Genomic DNA, 6000 nt, shown 5'->3' with positions numbered 1-6000 from the left:
ACGCAACATTATAATTTGGTTTGCTTGTTAAATTTATGCTCTGAAAAGTGAAATGATCCCAATTTATTTGCTGCATTTGGGCCAGCAACTTTCAATCACGCTTAAATTGGTGATATGCGACACTATATGAAAATAAATTGTTTTTCATCCATTACTAAACAAACTATACTCTCCCATATTAACTGCTTTGAAAAAAGAAATTTATAACTGCACGACCATAAATGAAAGAACTGTTAACCTTTTCTAATTTTAATCCTTTTTATTGCACTTTACAGACACTGAAGATGTTTTTAGCGAAATGTGTTTGTACTTTACAAGATTGTCAACTGATTTTAATCTGCACATAAACATTTCCCAACTTACGGCCACACGAGTGCATACGTTGACTTTTGGACGAACAAAGTTTAAAAATCGTTGAATGCTGTTGATGCGGTTAAAAAGTTTTGCTTTTTTAACACTGTTACACGCAATCCAATATCACTTTGACAAAAACCTGCTCATCTTACATGCTACTGAAAGACGCCTGTTGAATAGATTGACGAATTCTGTTTTGCCAAAGTTGTTACGCCTTTGGGATTACACACAAAATACATCTGAATTGCTGCGTCTTGTTTACCCGCCAAAGCTTTATGGCATGTGTCTACGTGCTTTTAACCTTTTAGATTTATAATTCGTGTTGTAACTCAAAGCACCGCGGTCATGTAAGTCATCATTAATCATCATGTCGTTTTCGCTGAAAATATAGAAATAATCATGGATTTTGTTTAAAACCTACCCTAAATATGAAAACTAAAAAAACTGGTTTGCATATAAATATTATTCGCATTAAACGTGCTAGCCAATTTTGTCATGGAAAGCTACGTTCTGCTGTATCACTAATAATGTCATTTCTAATTGGACAATTGCCCAAACGTTTGATGAATCAAGCAAGTCAATATTTACGGCTGCGATTTGTTTACCAAAAGAGTAACCTATAATCAGGAGTTTGCAAACCTAAGTGTTCCTTAGGTCTCAGTTCTGCAATTCGGTGTTGTTATTCAAATTTGACAACACGTGACAAAAACAAAATTAGGTTACTTACTTGAAATGCTGCTATTTAGTGAATTTTGAATACTTTGTACAAATGCAATTACCTTCCCTCTTAAAATTTTAGCTGAAGAGTTGTTTCTCGCTTGGGAACATGTGAAACACGTGAAACGTCGACTAAATCTGCTGGGATTTTAAAGAACCTTCGACCAAACTTAACAAACTTTTTCGATACATATTTATGTAGTTTTTATTTCGACTTGACACATAGATGTACACATGGAAAGTCATTAAAAAGCAAATATGTCACATCGTCTTTATTGAAAAATTTAGTACTGTTATTGTACATTGTTTTGTACAATAACTTTAGTTAAATTTTGTGCAATAGTGAAAAGCGTTTTATACAATAACTGTTTTGTACAATTTGTTATGCTTTTATTTCCTTTTGTTTATCAACTGAACGAGCGTGAAAACGTTTTGGACCTTCCACAAACTTTTTTACTTCATCTTCTTGTCGTTTAACCCGATTGTAAAGCTTCTCCCTTGTGTCTCTCAAACCGCGAGGTCCCTTCGGAGCACAGCAAGTTCCTTCGCTTGAACAGATGAGAAACGAAACAAGGATAGTCACCAGCAACAATCGACGTAACATTATAATTGAGTGTGCTTGTATAATATTTAATCTGAAAAGTAAAATGATCCAAACTATTTGTTGCTAATTCGTCAGCGATCACCAGATAAGCACAAGTTGTCAACATACTAACTTAGAAAACAAAACTTTCTGGCAGTTACTGCAATAGTTTTTTTTTTACCTGCGAAACCGAATATTGCCATCGGGTCACAAAGTGACCCACCACGTGAATTCCAGTGACCCACTTGTAGTTTTAAAAATTTATACTGATTACTATAGGTAGGGTTACCAGATTTCCAAGATTAAAAAGCAACACAACAGTTAACTTTAAGGCCTTTTCCAGATTGCCTATTGTCTTAAAAAGATCGTTGAGTCAGTTGTGTGGCAACTGATATGTTTATTTGAACGTACAACTTGAAACGATTTGTTGCAACTTTGTGGACGCTGTTCGGTTCCACATATTCATGCGAATCCATGTTTTCACATGAATTTCATAAAATCAAGTGCCAGGAATCGTCTCAGCTCAGATATGACTGCTGCCTATATTAAACTGAAAACTACCTAGGATTACAAGACTTCCAGAAAAGATGCAGCAACAAGCTTCTCATTGACATGTAATAAAATATGTGACCCACTTTGTTTTCTTTCCGAATTTTTATATCATGTTTGACCCATTCAACTAAAAAGATTCGCCATCCCTGCCATAGCCTATGGTATTTCGACCTTTGTTAGGGATGCAGTATTATAATAACAAACGTTTCTCTGCCTGAACGCTGTTACAAGTATTTCAATAGGACCTTAAACCTATACCATGGGATCCTATTGGCTGTCCCAAAACGCCTTACAGATCAAATTCAGTGTTTGCAACCGTTGCAACGCCTCAGGGAATACACAAAAACTAATTCTGACTAACTTTGTCATGTTTATCCGCTAACGCCTAATTCATCGCATGTGTTTACGTTTAAACTTGGCGCGATAATAATTCGTGATTTAACTCAAATCGCTGCAGCATTGGCCTTTATTTATCATGTCTTTTAGGCTTAAAATGTAGCTATATCTTAAAAATTCCATAGACATTCTATATTTCTGTGGAAATAATCCTGGATTTTCGTTTTTTATTGAATCGCTACCCACTAAACAAACAGGTTTGCTTATAATCTTTACATTAAGTCTATATTAGCCAATATAATCATGAAAAGCTACGTACAGTTGTATCATAAAGGTAGCATTAGTAATAAGACAATTCTTAAAACGTTTGATGAATTAAGTCAACTTCTACAACCGCAATCTATTCACCAACGAAGTACCCTAATCTTGGGTCTGGAACTTATTAGCAATGCAATACAACTCGGGTGTTTTTTATTCCCTGGTTTGTCAGTCGTTTTGTAATGTGAATTTCGAAAACGTGGCAAAAACATAAACGTAACAACATAACTACTTGCATAAGTCAACTGTGCTATTTGAAGAGATTTGAGCAAAGTTTTGTTTGTTTTTATCTAAACGCTTTCTTCCTTATAACTTCTCTCTTAAAATAAATCTTTATACAAAACGAGTGATATTTCATTCGCCTGGGAACATGTAAAATATTTGAATTGTCTGAATCTGGTGGGATTTCAAATGAGCTTTAGCTTAAGTTAACAAACTCTCTATTTCTCAGTAAACATTTGTGCGGTTTTTATTTAAACTGGAGAATAATATTGAGCAATTTAACAAAGAAAAAATACGTCACAAATGATTTTCATGTCATTAAAACCAACTGGTGGATGGCAACATATGTCCCTTAACGTATACAGATAAGAAACTAAACATCTAAAGTCATTAGCAAGTATTGACGAATTAAAGAACCAATTTTAAATCACAAATCTGTCACAAATTGTTTTTTAATTGAAATATTTAGTACTGGAAATGTTATTGTACTTTGTTTAACAAAAATTGTTTTATGCTGTTATTTCTTGATGTATTCCTCGATCAAACGTACATGAAGCCGTTTTGGACCTCCTATGAAACCGTCATGTTGGCGTCTAAATCGGCCCAAAAGCTTCTCCTTCATGCCTTTAAATCCAGGAATAGGTTGAGAACAACATGCCCCTTCGCTTGAACTCATGAGAAATGAAACGATGATAGCTACTAGCAAGAACTGACGCAACATTATTATTGAGTGTGCTTGTATAATATTTAATCTGAAAAGTTAAATGATCCAAACTATTTGTTGTTTTTTCGGCAGAGACCACCAGAAAATCACAAGCTGCCAACAAACGACAAAATAAACCTGTTGCCAGTTACTGCAAAGTTTTTTGTTTTCCACCAGCGAAACTGAATATTACCATAGCCTGTGGTATTTCGACCTTTGTTAGGGATGCAGTAATATAATAACAAACGTTTTGCTGCCTGAACGCCGATGCCAGTATTTTAATGTGACCTTCAATCTAAACCAGGGCATCCTATTGGCTGCTCCAAAACGCCTTAAACATAGACCAAATTCAGTGTTTGCAAGCGTTGTAACGCCTCAGGGAATACACAAAAATTACTTCTTACTAACTTTGTCATGTTTATCCGCTAACGCCTAATTCATCGCATGTGTTTACGTTTAAACGTTGCCCGATAGTTCGTGATTTAACTCAAATCGCTATGTAGCCTTGTCCTTTATTCATCATGACTATAGGCTTAAAACATAGAAACAATCCTGATTTTTTTATTTGATAGCTACCACACTAAACAAACAGGTTAGCTAAAAGTTTTCACATTAAGTCTGTACTGGACAATCTAGTCATGGCAAGCTACGTATTGTTGTATGGCATCAGTAGTTGGACGACTGCCGAAACATTTGATGAATCAAGTAAATACTTCGTTTGATGAAAACTTCTGACCGCAATTCACCTCAAATTGCTGCTGTCTAGTTCGACAACCATTATTTGTCATATATGTTGGGTTGAAATTATCATGCTTGTTATCGTGGCCAATGTAGTCAAGAAAAGCTACGTATCACTGATGATGGCATATAATTGGACAGTTGCCGAAACGTTTGGTGAATCAAGTATGTAAATTTATATTCTTTATACACCAGTTATTTGGCAGTAATGTTCATGATTAAATTACTGTTCAAGTCGGTGTATAGTGTTCCTATGCACAAACATATTTTGGCTAAGTGCCCTGGTTGTTAATGCTAATCAAAAAACCTGACTTTACAAACAGTCCACAGTTCAGAGATGCAAACGGGCCTGAAATCGAAACCCGAATCCGGCCCGAACCCGAAAGTACGATACTCAAACCCGGTCCGAACGAACCCGAAATCGTTTTCCCCGACTTACAACTCTGTCACAGTTCATTTGGTATGTTAAACAGGCACAGTTGGTGTGATAAGTTTTAAACAGATGTGCTGGATTGCTGGTTAGTGATGTTATATAGCAGACATAAACAACCAATTTTACCATACAGTTCTGTTGCGACATGTCAATTTTAGCCCTCGATTTCTGACAAATTTGTACAAACAGCCATTTCGAAGGTTGATAGGCTATACTCAAATTTCAAAATTCTTTCTGGTGGTTTCCTCAGATAAACTGGATTCTGTAAAACTTTCACCTGGCGGAAGCAATGTGCAATCAGTCAAACCGACCTGTCACAAACAACAAACTAATATGGTGCTCATCAATCAGCCATCACTTATTGATCGATGAAGTGCCAATAAAATTGTTTTTGTGCTTCCTGTAAACGACCGATGACCAACGCATTTTATGAATTACCATTTCCAAGAAATTCTCTTGAAAAGGTTTTTTTGCCGACCAATGAGGTAAAACGTAAAAACAAAAAACAAAACAAAACTGGGCGGTCTGAATTGAAAAGCCATATGTAGTTTCTCATGCCGGAATGCAGTCAGAAGATCCGCCAACTTTTTGTGGCGATCTCTTGCAATAAAGTGCATAAGTTATACCCTAACATTTATTATAATGTGGTAATAATAAAGCGTTAGTTAAAGTTAAACAAGACAATCAGTCTTAAAATATATCGAAGCTAAGTTGGAAACATACCTAAAATTTGTTGGGTAAATCAGCAGGGTAAAACCGAATTTAACTCAACCATGTTTGGGTTTAAACTACCCAAAAAATTGGGTGTGCCCACCAAGATACCAAAGAAGTTTGTTTTTTTAACCCAAATTGGTTTACAGTATCAGCAATTGCGCGTGCATGATAACCATACAGCAGTGGTTGGACTGTCAGGAGAATTGAACTGGGTTTCCTCATTAGGCAGACGCGGCTATGCGTAAAACTAACAGCAGTATACGATCAAGCGTTAACACCGGTTGCAAGAGAGTCCCAAAAGAGTTTGCCGAATAGTCACGCTTGAAATAG

Source organism: Phallusia mammillata, chromosome 6 (genome assembly GCF_965637545.1).
Source record: "Phallusia mammillata chromosome 6, kaPhaMamm4.hap1.1, whole genome shotgun sequence".
In the NCBI taxonomy this organism is placed as follows: domain Eukaryota; kingdom Metazoa; phylum Chordata; class Ascidiacea; order Phlebobranchia; family Ascidiidae; genus Phallusia; species Phallusia mammillata.
The sequence above is the reverse complement of the archived record's forward strand: the minus strand, read 5'-3'. Positions refer to the sequence as shown.